Source organism: Typopeltis vanoorti, chromosome 21 (assembly GCF_054136105.1).
Source record: "Typopeltis vanoorti isolate ZY-2024b chromosome 21, IOZ_Tvanoo_1.0, whole genome shotgun sequence".
Taxonomy (NCBI): domain Eukaryota; kingdom Metazoa; phylum Arthropoda; class Arachnida; order Uropygi; family Thelyphonidae; genus Typopeltis; species Typopeltis vanoorti.
In genome coordinates, this window is record NC_143569.1 from 99,780,554 (window position 1) to 99,793,270 (window position 12,717).

Sequence of the window (12,717 nt, forward strand, 5' to 3'; positions counted from 1 at the left end):
GAGGGACCTCCCTCGATGAGTCTTGTGTTTCTTAGAAAGGACCTCTCATGATGAGTCTTTTGACTCTATGGAGGCCTGAATGTTAATAATAATAATAAGTTATTAGGTGATCTACATAGATCACGTTCCCCCAACCTGATATCTGATTACGTGCAAATAAACAACTAAAAATAAACAATTAAAAAAAATACACAACTAAAAACTTTATTTGTGTATTTAAAAATTATTGGAATAATATATTCATTTCTCTGTTTTGGAAAACCAAAGTCAGAAAAAACAACAGATTGATTACAAAGTCCCAAGTTACAGGAAATGCTGGTTGATTAAAAAAAAAAAGTTAATGTGAAATTTGGCATTGTTTGAACCTCGAAATATTTTCATAGTCAAGTTGATATGAAGAAGTGGCCAATCGCAGACAATCATCCAAATGATCATTTGTAATTTGGTTTCTTAATAGATTTTTTATGACGGTTATATTTGAAAAAGCGGATTCTGACAAGTATGTCGATCCGAAACACGACAGAATTTTTCATGCAATATCAGTTAATATGGGGAATTTTTCATGTGCATATACTTCCAAATGACTTCATTATTTATTGATTTTAAATGTAAACTATTCTGAATGTTTATTATCTCAAGTTCTACTTCAGCTTGGTTTATATTAAACAGCCCACTAATTTTATTTGAAATTTCTGTGATGTTCAAATTTTCTTGAAATGGATTATTGATAAAAGATATAATCATTTCAGTTTTATTAAACTCTTTAAATCTTGAATTTATTTCTTCCTCAACTAATTCTATTTCACGAATAAACTCTTTTAAATCATAGGGAAGCATTTTTTGATTTTGTTCAAAAAATTTTAATAAATATGGGAGATGTCTAAATTCGTGGTCATTTATATTTTTCTATAATAAAAGTAAGTATTGTTGGAAATTTTTTATTGAACTTAACATGTCAATTAAATTTTTATCTCTACCTCATAACTCTAAATTTAAATTGCTTAATTTTGGACAGAAATCTACTAAAAATGATAAGTGTACCATTTTTTATCACTCAATTGTGAATAAATATCTTCTTTTTCATCAAGAAAATTTTTTATATTGTTAATTAGTACAAGAAATCTTCTAAAAAACTGACTTCTGTTGAGCGAGCAAACATTATCGTACAACAGAAGTTCTCTATCATCATCTGCCTGTAATTTAAATAACTGCCGTTGCAAGGCTTTTCCTCAAATAGAATTTACAATTTTAAATGTAATATCCAAAACATCTTTTGTGTTTAATCTTTTACTACACGGTACTTGTTGGTGAATAATACAGTGGTACGTTAAAAAATCTGGATATTTGTCATCATTTTTACATAATGAATTGAAGCCTGATTTATTAACTATCATTGCAGGAGCACCATCAGTAGTAATAGACACAAGTTTAAAAAGCGGAAGTTTGTGTTGTTTCACAAATTCATCAAATGCCGAAAAAATGTCTTCTCACCTAGTTCTTCCCAATAATTGTATAATTTTCAAAAGTTCTTCTTTACTTGAATAATCTTGAAATACCATGCGAATAAATACCATTAGCTGATCAATATCAGTGACGTCGTTTGATTCATCAAATTTTAATGAAAACCCAACACACTGGTGAATGTATGACATTATGTGTTGTATGAAAGGAGAGAAGGTTAGCACTCCCCTTGATAAGGATGGACCGGCCTCTGGGCCTAATACATATAAGGTTAGGGCACTGCCGCTTACTTCGCGGCACTTAACCAATTTAAAAGACGTGGCGGTGAATTTGAGCTGTGCAGAAGAAAGTGATTTTTAATCGGTGAATAGTCCGCATTTTTCCCCGTTTTTCTACGTTTTTTGAGTGCTAAATTGTTTCTCTGAATACGAGTGTACTTCAGTGGTTGTTTTTTGGAAGTTAGTTGCTGTCGCGATATAATATATTTTGGTACCGTCAGAATCGAACGAGTAACGGTGGAAGACAAAATGAAGCTAAGTTACTGTATTTAGTTATACTTCATTTTATTTAATTATATTTAGTACTTATATGTTCTGATGTTTGTACTTTTTTTTTCCTCTTATTTATTAATTGAATAATTATTAAAGATTACGCTACTCGGCAGTAAGGAATGATGGTGGATTCAGCAGCAGTCGCAAGTGGCATAACGCCAAGTTCCCCGCCATTTAAGAACTCAATTATTAGCAATATCATAAGGGACTTTGTAGCATGCAGTACTTGCGGCATGTATGCGTCTCGGGAATTACATATGTGGCTTGTTAAAGAGAGTGGAGAGCGTATAAGTACATTAGATATAAGTACATTATAAGTACATTATAAATAAGTACATTAGATATATCGATATCCGACTTTGTTGCTCCAGGAACGGGGAATGAATGTAGGAAGACAAGTAGTGTGATAGGACAGAATGAAAATATAATAGTTGATAGTGTGGAAGGTGTGAGTGACTGTGAAAGCTTAGGAGATGGTTTTGTTTGGGAGAGTGAATTTAGATTAAGAGTGACTGACCTGCAGAGGGAGATAGATGAGTTGAAAGAGGAGGTGGAATGTCTTGTGAATGAGAGCAGGAGAATGGAAGAGATAAATGCAAGGCGAATCAGAGTAGGAGAATGGAAGAGATAAATGCAAGGCGAATCAGAGTAGGAGAGAGAGAGAGAATTTAGGGAGTATGAGTGAGAGGTATGGGGGTGCTAGAAGAGGAGAGAATGGAAACAGTAGAAGAGAGGGAATGAGAGAGAGGTATGGGAATGCTAGCAGACGAGAGGATGGGAACAGTAGGAGAGATGGAATGAGAGAGGGATATGGAAGTGCTAGAAGTGGAGAAAATAGAAACAGTAGGAGAGAGGGAATGAGAGAGAGATGTATGGGAGTGCTAGAAGAGGAGAGAACGGAAACAGTAGAAGAGAGAGGTATGGGAATGAAAGAAGAGGAGAGAATGGAAACAATGAGAGCGAGGGAATGGTAAGAGGTATAATGTATGGCGACTCAATGATCCGTGGTGTTCAAGATAGGATGCGTGAGGAGTGTTTGCCAGGAGGAACAATAGAAAGGGTGGCTATGGCAATTAAGAGAGGTGAAAGGGTGGATGAGATGATTGTGATGGTAGGAACGAATGACTTGAGTGGTAATGTAAGTCAGGCAGCGAGAGATATGAGATTTTTGCTTGAGACTGTATGGAAGAAGACAGAGAGAGGAAAAATAGTGTGCGTGTTGCCTAGGTATGATAATGATGAGCTGAGCAGAAGAGGGGTGATATTGAATGGCATAATAGCGAGAATGAGTGACAAGAGAATGCTGGTATATGTGGATGCTTGGAGTGCGTTTGAGGAAAGAGAGGAATTGTATGCGAGAGACCGTTTACATTTGAATGAGGAAGGACGTAGGCATCTGGAGAGATTGCTGTTCTGAACGAGTCAGTGTGTCCCAGGGAGGATGATAGCAGGGGTGGCCTCTTGTGGGAATGGATACTTGGGAGAAGGGAGACAATGTCAGGTAACACTGAGCCCAGTGGAGTCTAGAGGGGATAATGCTGGGTATAGAAACAATGGCATTTATATGCTTTATACTAATGCCAGGAGTATCCGGAATAAGGGAGAGGAATTGGTGGTGCAGATAGCATCAGCCTGGCCAAAAATTATTGCGATCACCGAGACGTGGTTGACAGAAGGGGATATAACAACAGGAATAGAAGTCGCTGGGTATAGCATTTTTCATCAGGATAGGAGGGGAAATCGTGGTGGTGGGGTACTGCTTATGATAAGTGATGACCTATGTCCTCTAAGAGTGGAGAATTTGGAAGGAAGTGAGACAAATGATTTTGAGAGCGTATGGTGTGAGGTAGAGGTAGGCAAGACAGGATATTTAGTGGGGTGTTGCTACAGACCCAGGAGCACAGAGGATGGGGACCAGGAGATGTTTAGACAGCCAAGTTTGGCAAGTGCAAGAAGAATGATTGTTATGGGAGATTTTAACTTGAGTAGTATAAATTGGAGAGAAGAAGATGCATGTATCAATAGGGGAATGGAATTTCTTGAATTCTTGAGGGACAAATGTCTTGGGCAACATGTAACAGAGGGAACAAGAGGTTCAAAAGTTTTGGATTTGGTTATAGCATCAGAAGAGTTGATAATAACTGAGTTGGTGTATCTCCCACCAGTTGGAGAGAGTGACCATATGGTGTTGACTTGGAAAATGAATAGACATGCAGGAGTATCAAAGAGACGGGAACTTATGTGGAATTATAAGGCAGGTGATTATAATAGTCTTAGACGTCAACTTCGGGAAGTTTCATGGAGGGAGGAATTGGAAGGCCGGGATATCATTATTGCGTGGAAAATTGTGAAAGAATATTTGTTATCAGCAATGGTAAGTTGTATACCACGAGTGAAGAAGAGGACGCAATTTGGAGTAAAGTGGATGACAAACAATATTAAACAGGAATTGCATGCAAAAAAGAGGCAATGGAAGAGATATAAGGAGACAGGTGAAGAGAAGCATGAGGAATATAAGACACAGGCCAGAAGAGTGACTAGTGTGGTAAGGAAAGCGAAACTGGAATATGAGAGGAGATTGGCCCTAAGATCCAAAGAAAATCCTAGGGAATTTTTTAGCTATGTGGCCAGTAGGAGGAGAAATGACTGTGGAAGAATGATATTGTGGGATAAAAATGGGAACAGAGTGACTGATGCAGAGGACATAGTGGAATTGTTCAATGAACATTTTATTGGAGTATTTCATCCTAGAGGAGTCAGTTTTAATGCTAGATAGGACTGGTTCGAGGTCTGGAGGTACAGGAGGAGAGTGTGTTTCAGATACTGAGTACTCTGGATGTCAGTAAAGCTATGGGACTGGATGGTATTTCATCACGAGTTTTGAGAGAATGTGCTAGGGAATTGACAGTGCCTTTAACGTGGCTTTTGAAGGAAAGTCTGGCTTTGGCAAAGGTGCCCAGGGAATGGAAGGAAGGTAAGATAGTGCCATTGCATAAGGGTGGTAACAGACTGGAAGTGTCTAATTATAGACCAGTCTGTGTGTCATCAGTAGTTGTTAAGATCTTGGAGAAAGTAGTGAGGGACCATATACAGCATTGGGCAGATGAGGGTAATGTTATCTGTGAGAATCAACATGGATTTGTGAAAGAACGCTCTTGTTTTAGCAATATACTAGCCTTTTATAATAAAGTTACAAGAACATTAGATGAGGGAAAGGCATATACTGCAATTTTCTTAAACTTGGCGAAGGCATTTGACAGGGTGCCACATGATAAGCTGATATTTAAGTTGCAGCACATGGGTCTGGATGTCAGATTGGTCAACTGGATTCAGGATTGGCTGTCTGATAGGTATCAGAGAGTTGTGTATGGTGGAGCAGTTTCCAGGAGGCAGAGGGTTACAAGTGGGGTCCCACAGGGCTCAGTACTAGGACCTATATTGTTTAACCTTTATATATCATATCAATGACATAGCCAGTGGATTGCAGGGGGATATTCAGTTGTTTGCGGATGATGCGAAGCTGGGAAGGATTATTAGTAATAGTGCAGATGTGGTAGCCCTGCAAGAGGATTTAAATAAGCTAGATAGATGGGCAAATGAATAGGGGGTGTCGGTTTAATGCAGCAAAATGTAAGGTCTTGAGGTTTGGGTATAACATCGATGGGACACTGCTTACTCTGTGGGAGGAGTTATACTGGAGGAAGTAGGGGAGACAAGAGATCTGGGGTTGATGATTGATAGAAACTTGAAATTTAGGGGACGTATTGCAAAGGTGGTGAAGGTAACGAGGATTGCTGCTATTATGAGAAGGACACTGACCTGCAGAGATAAGAGGGTTATCATTCCGTTGTATAAGTCTCTGATCAGACCACACTTGGACTATTGTTCTCAGATTTGGTCTCCAGGATTTGAAGGGGATAAATTAACTGTGGAAAAGATACAAAGACGGATGACAAAGATAGTTTCAGGAGTGTACAAGGATAGTTATGAGGATTGGCTGAGAGAATGTGGACTGCAGAGTTTGGTGGATAGAAGAAGGAGAGGTGATATGATTGCGACTTTTAAACTGTTGAGAGGTGGTTACAGGGTTGACACTGGGGAGTTCTTTCGCTTGGTTGAACAGCGGGAAGGAGTGGTGACAAGAGGCCATCCCTGGAAGTTACGAAAGGAAACTGTGAGCAAGACGGTAAGGAGTGGTTTCTTTGTGTGGAGGGTGGTTGAGCCGTGGAATGCATTGTCTGATGGAGTGGTGGGAGCGAGAACGGTCAGTGAGTTTAAAGAGTGGTATGATAGACTTTGTGTTTCTCAGGGAGGGACCTCCCCTCGATGAGTCTTGACAGACTTTATGTCTTAGGAAGGACCTCCCTCGATGAGTCTTTTGACTCCTTGGAGGCCTGAATAATAATAATAATAATAATAATAATTAACCTGGCCTGGAAACTTTTCTCCAGCAATTGGCACTCTTCCTTTTGGCTATTTGAAACCTTGTCTGTGGCCTAGCAGTAGTCTATCTCTAGTGACATCTCGAACCGAGTAGCTCCTTTCTGGAAGTGGAGAACTCCTCTCTCAAGCAACATGGATCCGGGCACTCTGACGGCAACTCTGGACCGGGTGGCCTCCTCTCTGACAGCAATTCTGGAACCGAGACCCCTTCTGCTTGCTTCGTTCCCTTTTTATTAGGCCTCCTCTGAGACCTCACACGAAGTTTGGCAACCCCCAAAGAATCGGTATGAGTCTTTCATCTTAAGTTTCAAGTTCGGCATGCCTTTTGTTCTCCTCTGCTTTCTTTTGATTGTAAGTTGCTGGCCATCGGAAAGTTGTTTGAACTCTTTCTGACTGACTCCAGAGATGTTTACACTTAGAACCTGCAAGCCTTTCTCATACATACAAGTTTCAACAACAATCTTTCTAATGCCGCCATGTACAGCTTCGGTGACAAAAACATTGCCTTTGTTTTTAACACTCTAACATATTCTTATTAAAGCAGTATATACAGTTAGCTTCAAAAGAGTTATTTACATCTAATACAAACTATACCGAGACAAATGAAGTTTATTTTTTTACAATATTCACACGGGACTTAACCTAAGTAAAAAATTGATGTAATGTGCTTGGAATATTTAAGCTACAATCGAGTTTTTACACTTTGCTTATAATCGTATTCACTCGGCTTACTGTTTGACTTCAACCCATTCAAATTAATTCATTTACCCGGACTTATAAGAAAATTACTGATTTGACAATTTTAACAAAAAATAAATAAACAATAGCAATACACTTAATTAAAAATAATACAAAATAATGATAAATAAAATATTATGTTTTCAGTTTTAATTAAATTTGTAAGTAAGGAGGAATACACAAGAGATCGACCAAAAATTGCTCCGCAATCGACTGGTTGATTGCGATCGATGGGTTGAGCATCCCTGAAGAAAAAGAGGTACTTTTGTCGTACACACAGCTCATCATACCATGCCTTAAATACACTAAAATTCTCTGCAGACATAACATTCTCAGGCAAGGCATTCCAATCGTTCACAACTCTGCAGGGAAAAAACCAACTTCTAACACCCCCCCCCTCCCCCAGCTCACATTCTCCTTATACAGCTTCCAGGGATGAACTCTGGTTCTCCCCACATCTCCCACTGTTTTCTGTAAAACTTCTCCAGCACTGCTCCTTTAACAAACCCTTACCAACTTATAGGTCTCTATCATATCACTGCTCTTCCTATCCACTAGACCAGTGGTTCTCAAAGGATGCGCCATGGTGCACTGGTGCACCCTAGAACATTTCCGGGTGCACCCTGTAGTATTCCAGAGAAATATGTGTCCATATATATATAAATAAATATAGTTACTCTATTATACCTTTTCATTACGGATATACCACTCTTTTTGTCAACACATGATTATTATGTTAATTAACAGCGGTTTTTCTTGCAAAGAGAACAAGAATATGGTTTATTCTTGTTGTGTATATTACTTATTTTAAAAGTGTTGGAAGTGGATGTTATGTGCATATTACTTATTTTCAGATCAATACACCCAATTAAAATGGATAGATTTCTCAAAAAGAAGCGTGATATTGAAGAATCAGATTCTGGAAATGAGCAAAAGTTAAGTGCAAGTAAGAAAGCAAAATCGTGGCCTACTCGCAAATATAATGAAAGTTATTTAAGCTTTGGTTTCACTTGGACCGGAAGTGAAGATCATCCTTTGCGGCTATGTTTAGTATGTGGATGTAAAATGGCAAATGAATCATTGCTTCCTAGTAAATTGCGTAAACATTTTAAAACTATACAGTCTAATTTACAAGAGATTGTCTGAACAGCAAACAAAAGCATCAAATTCTTTTAAAAGTATAATGATTGTTTCTGATAAAGCTCAAATCGCTTCTTATCAAGTCTCAGAACTGATAGCAAAAAATATGAAAGATCATACTTTAGGTGAGTCACTTATTTTGCCTGCATGCAAAAAAATGGTCATGACAATGCTAGGAAATGAAGCAGCAATGAAAATAAGCAAGATTCCTCTGTCCAACGATACAGTTAACAGGCGTATTATAGAAATGTCTTCTGATATTGAGAAAAATGTATGCAGTAATAAACTTCAGTATTCAAATTTTGCATTGCAAGTTGATGATTAAGCAGACGTTACCAACAAGGCGCAACTCTTAGCATTCGTCTGTTTTATTAATGAAGATCAAATAATAAACCAGTTTCTTTTTTGCAAAGAATTAAGTGTGTCTACAAAAGGTGAGGACGTTTTTAACATTTTGAATAGCTAACTTGATAAGTGGCAATTAACATGGAAGTCGTGTGTAGGCATTTGTACAGATGGAGCCCCTTCCATGGTAGGCCGTGTTAAGGGCCTTACATCTTTTGTAAAAAAACAAAATGAGAATGTTATCGTAACTCACTGCTTTCTTCATAGGGAGGCCTTGATGGCAAAAACATTGGGAGAAAAATTAAGAGAAGTTTTAGATCAAGTTGTTCAGATGGTAAACTTTATTAAAACAAGACCTGTCAAATCATGTTTATTCGAAAAGCTTTGTATCGATACGGATTCACAACACAGACGGCTGCTTTTACACACCGAGGTGAGGTGGCTGTCAAGGGGGAAAGTACTTACCCGTGTACACGAGCTACGATAAGAGCTTCATGCATTTTTTGAAGAGATGAAACAATTACATTTTTGTAACCTCCTTCGGTGCGAATTTTGGATTGCCAGGTTACAGTATTTGGCTGATATATTTCAGCAGCTCAATATTTTGAATACTAGCATGCAAGGGAAAGAAGAAAATATTCTCACATCCACTGACAAAATGAAAGCGTTTCAGAGAAAACTACAGATTTGGAAAAGAAAAGCTGTCGAAGGTAATTTGGAAATGTTTCCATTGTAAGTAATAACACTTGCATAAATGAAACACTTCCAATAATAGTTGAACATTTAACAAGTTTATAAGAAACTTTGAGTTCTTATTTTCCATCACTTAACACTGAACAATACGATTGGATTAGAAACCCATTTATGGAAACTTCAAGTGATTTTGGTTTAACATTAACAGAAGAAGAAGAAGAACTGGCAGCTGATCATGGATTGATGATTAAACATAAGGAATTGTCTCTTGAAGCCTTTTGGATTTCTATAAAAGAAGAATATGTGTCAATATCTAAAAGAGCTTTGAACATTTTACTACAATTTTCAACATCATATTTATGTGAATTAGGATTTTCTACCCTCACCACAAATAAGTATAAAAAGAGAGGAACTCTTCAATGTATTGACGAGGAAATGAGAGTTTGCCTTTCAAATATATGCCTAAACATTGAAGCAATTGCTAGGACACATCTGGCTCATGTTCCTCATAAACACAAGAATGAATAAACTTAAGGTATATTTCATTTTTTTTTTTTATCACATTTTTTTTCTGTAATATTTGACTTAATTATTATAACATATTTCTCAGAAATTTGTATATAATGCGCCTACAATTATTTGTAGGATTTTAAATGTCCCCCGATTTCAAAAAGTTTGAGAACCACTGCACTAGACTCTGCAAATTGCATCTTCTCAACCTTCAGAAACCACCTTAGTCAGTCACCTCTGGATCCTTTCCAACATCTCTTCATCCTTTTGAAAACCAGGTGAGCAAATTTGGGCACAGTAGTCCATGTGTGGCTTAATCAAAGCCTTATAAAATGGAACACGAATCTCCTTACTTCTACAAGTCAGTCCTCCGCATCATTCCCGGAATTCTTTGTGTTGTCCTCACAATTTTGGCAATGTCTCCCCGAAATTTCAGCCTCCTTATCCATTATCACCTTCACCTATAAACAATATATTCCCACCAAGCATAAATCCTACATCCCATCTTTGTTTCCCAAATTTTAAAACCTTACATTTTGCAAATTGAACTTTCATCCCCATTTCCATGCCCATTCACTCAATTTATTCAAGTCTTCTTGTAAGGCCATAACATCTTCTTTACTCTTCATAGTTCGTCCCAACTTTGCATCATCTGCAAACAACTGAATATCCCAATCGAAATCTTTGCCAATATCATTAACATACAAGTTAAACAGCAATGGCCCTAAAACAGACCCATGAGGCACACCACTAGTGACTTTCCTCTTCTTGGATATGGATATTGCTCTCCATATACAACTTGCTGATACCTATCAGATAGTCAGTCTCTGATCAAATGCACTAATATAATATCCAACCCCATTCGCTCTAGTTTGACTATCAACTTATTATGTGGTAATCTATCAAAAGAAGCTTTTGATAGATTACCACATACTCCCCTTTAGCAAATCCATGCTGTCATCAAACATAATACCATTGTTGTAAACACAATTCTGGATCCTAGTTTACACCAGCTTTTCCAACAACTTAACCACAACACCTGACACACAGATATGCCTATAGATGCCCGAGTTCTATCACCTCCTTATGAAGTTGCATAATCTTTCCCTCTTTCCACTCTCTTTCGGAACTCAACCCAGTTTTTAGATATGCAAGACTCATATCTAAAAAATATGTCAAGACAGATGTCAACTCCCTGGCACATTCCATCAGAATACATAGTGATATATTATCAAGTTTTTCAGCCTTATTCACATCAAGTTTGCTCAATTCTCCTATTGCTCACTTACAATCAGTTCTCTCCTGCCCATCATCAACTGCTCTCAATGATGTCACATTCACAAGAATGAAAGATTTTTATGAACTGCTCCTTCCATTTTCTCCAATCAGTGTCATCTTTCCATGATCATTCTTTTTTTTTTTTTTAGCTGGCTACATATTGAAAGAACTTTCAAGGATTTTTTTGGCTTCGTTAGCTAACTGCTGCTCATATTACTTTTGGTGCACTTACCAACCAAGTCAAACTTCTTGCATGGTCTTTGTAATCCTCATGGAATTGGTTATTACCACTTTTCTTCTCCATAATGCCCTTTTTCTCTGTATTGCATGCTTCATCTCTTCATTCATCTGTTTCCCACCTACCTTATCTAATCTTCTGACCCTTGGAATACATATAGACATTGCTTCTACTAGATAGTTCTTGAATATTCCCCAAGCTGCATTGTTCTCTTTTTCAGCTAACTCCTCATTCCATGCTACACCTGCAAGCTGTCTCCTGCACTCTTCGTAATCACCACTCTTGTAGTTCCACATATACATTTTTCTTGCCAAGGTTCTTGCACTACTATCAGCCATGCAAGTAATCACTTCATGGTCACTCTCACCAATTTGGAGGGTAATTGGACACTTCATTTATAATTACATCCTATAATGAGATGATCAAATCCAAGATCCTCAATCCCCATGTGCCCTCTGTTGTTACATACTGTCTGAGGTAGTTGTTCCTCAAAATCTCAAGAAAGTCATTTTCTTTACTTCCAGTTGCTATCTCATCATTCCAGTCTATAATGCTATATTTGAAATCATCCAACTAAGTATTTCATTCTATTCATCTCTCTCTCTCTCACACCATACTGCCTCAAAACTACTAGCACTATTTCCCTCTTTCATCTCTACTTTGTATGGACATAACACTTTCTCTGTCATCAATAGCATTCTCCCCCCTTCCATCTCTATTCCTGTTGGGATGTCGTCATCATCCAAACCAATGTCTCACTTATTCCAAAAATTTTTGGGTAAACAGACTCAATTAATGCAACCATTTCATTGCCTTGTTTCTTACACTTCTAGCATTTGCATACAAAGACAGCAGCTTATGCCTAGATCTATAGCTGGTTCCACTGACACCATTTATCTGATGTGACTTCTCCATGCTTAACTCGAGCCAATTTCTTTTTCTCCTTATCCATCTTTGAACCTTCTTCAGATCCAGCTGTTTTTCCTTGATCCCAGGTCATCCTCCTTACTTTTTGTCTACACGTGTATTCACATCCTCTTGGAGCATCTATGTTTCTCACACTGTGTTCCTCTGTCCACCCTGAGCTCTCGCTTTCCCTGTCTGTCTTCCACACCAGTTCTCTCATTCTCTATACTCATGCCACTCACTTCTTCATTCACAACTACCTCTTCAATTTCCCATCTTATTCTACTGTTATTCCACATTGCTTGCTACTTGATCAGATTCATTCTCTGCACTCACTTCTCTACCTTCCAGCAGCAGCAGCCTCTCCAAATGACTCGCACCAAAAACACTCAAATGCAGTCCATCTCTCCTACA

General features: G+C 38.0%; 1 protein-coding gene and 1 non-coding gene across 2 annotated transcripts in view; one reads left to right on the forward strand and one right to left on the reverse strand.

Annotated features, from left to right (window-relative positions):
• Positions 1–12,717, reverse strand: part of mmm (missing minor mitochondria) — a 375,927-nt gene that overhangs the window by 46,381 nt on the left and 316,829 nt on the right. The gene's annotated exons all lie outside the window — the stretch shown is intronic.
• LOC150095142 (U6atac minor spliceosomal RNA) lies at positions 1,656–1,774 on the forward strand. Its single transcript, XR_016550198.1, has one exon. It is a non-coding gene; the product is annotated as a U6atac minor spliceosomal RNA (small nuclear RNA).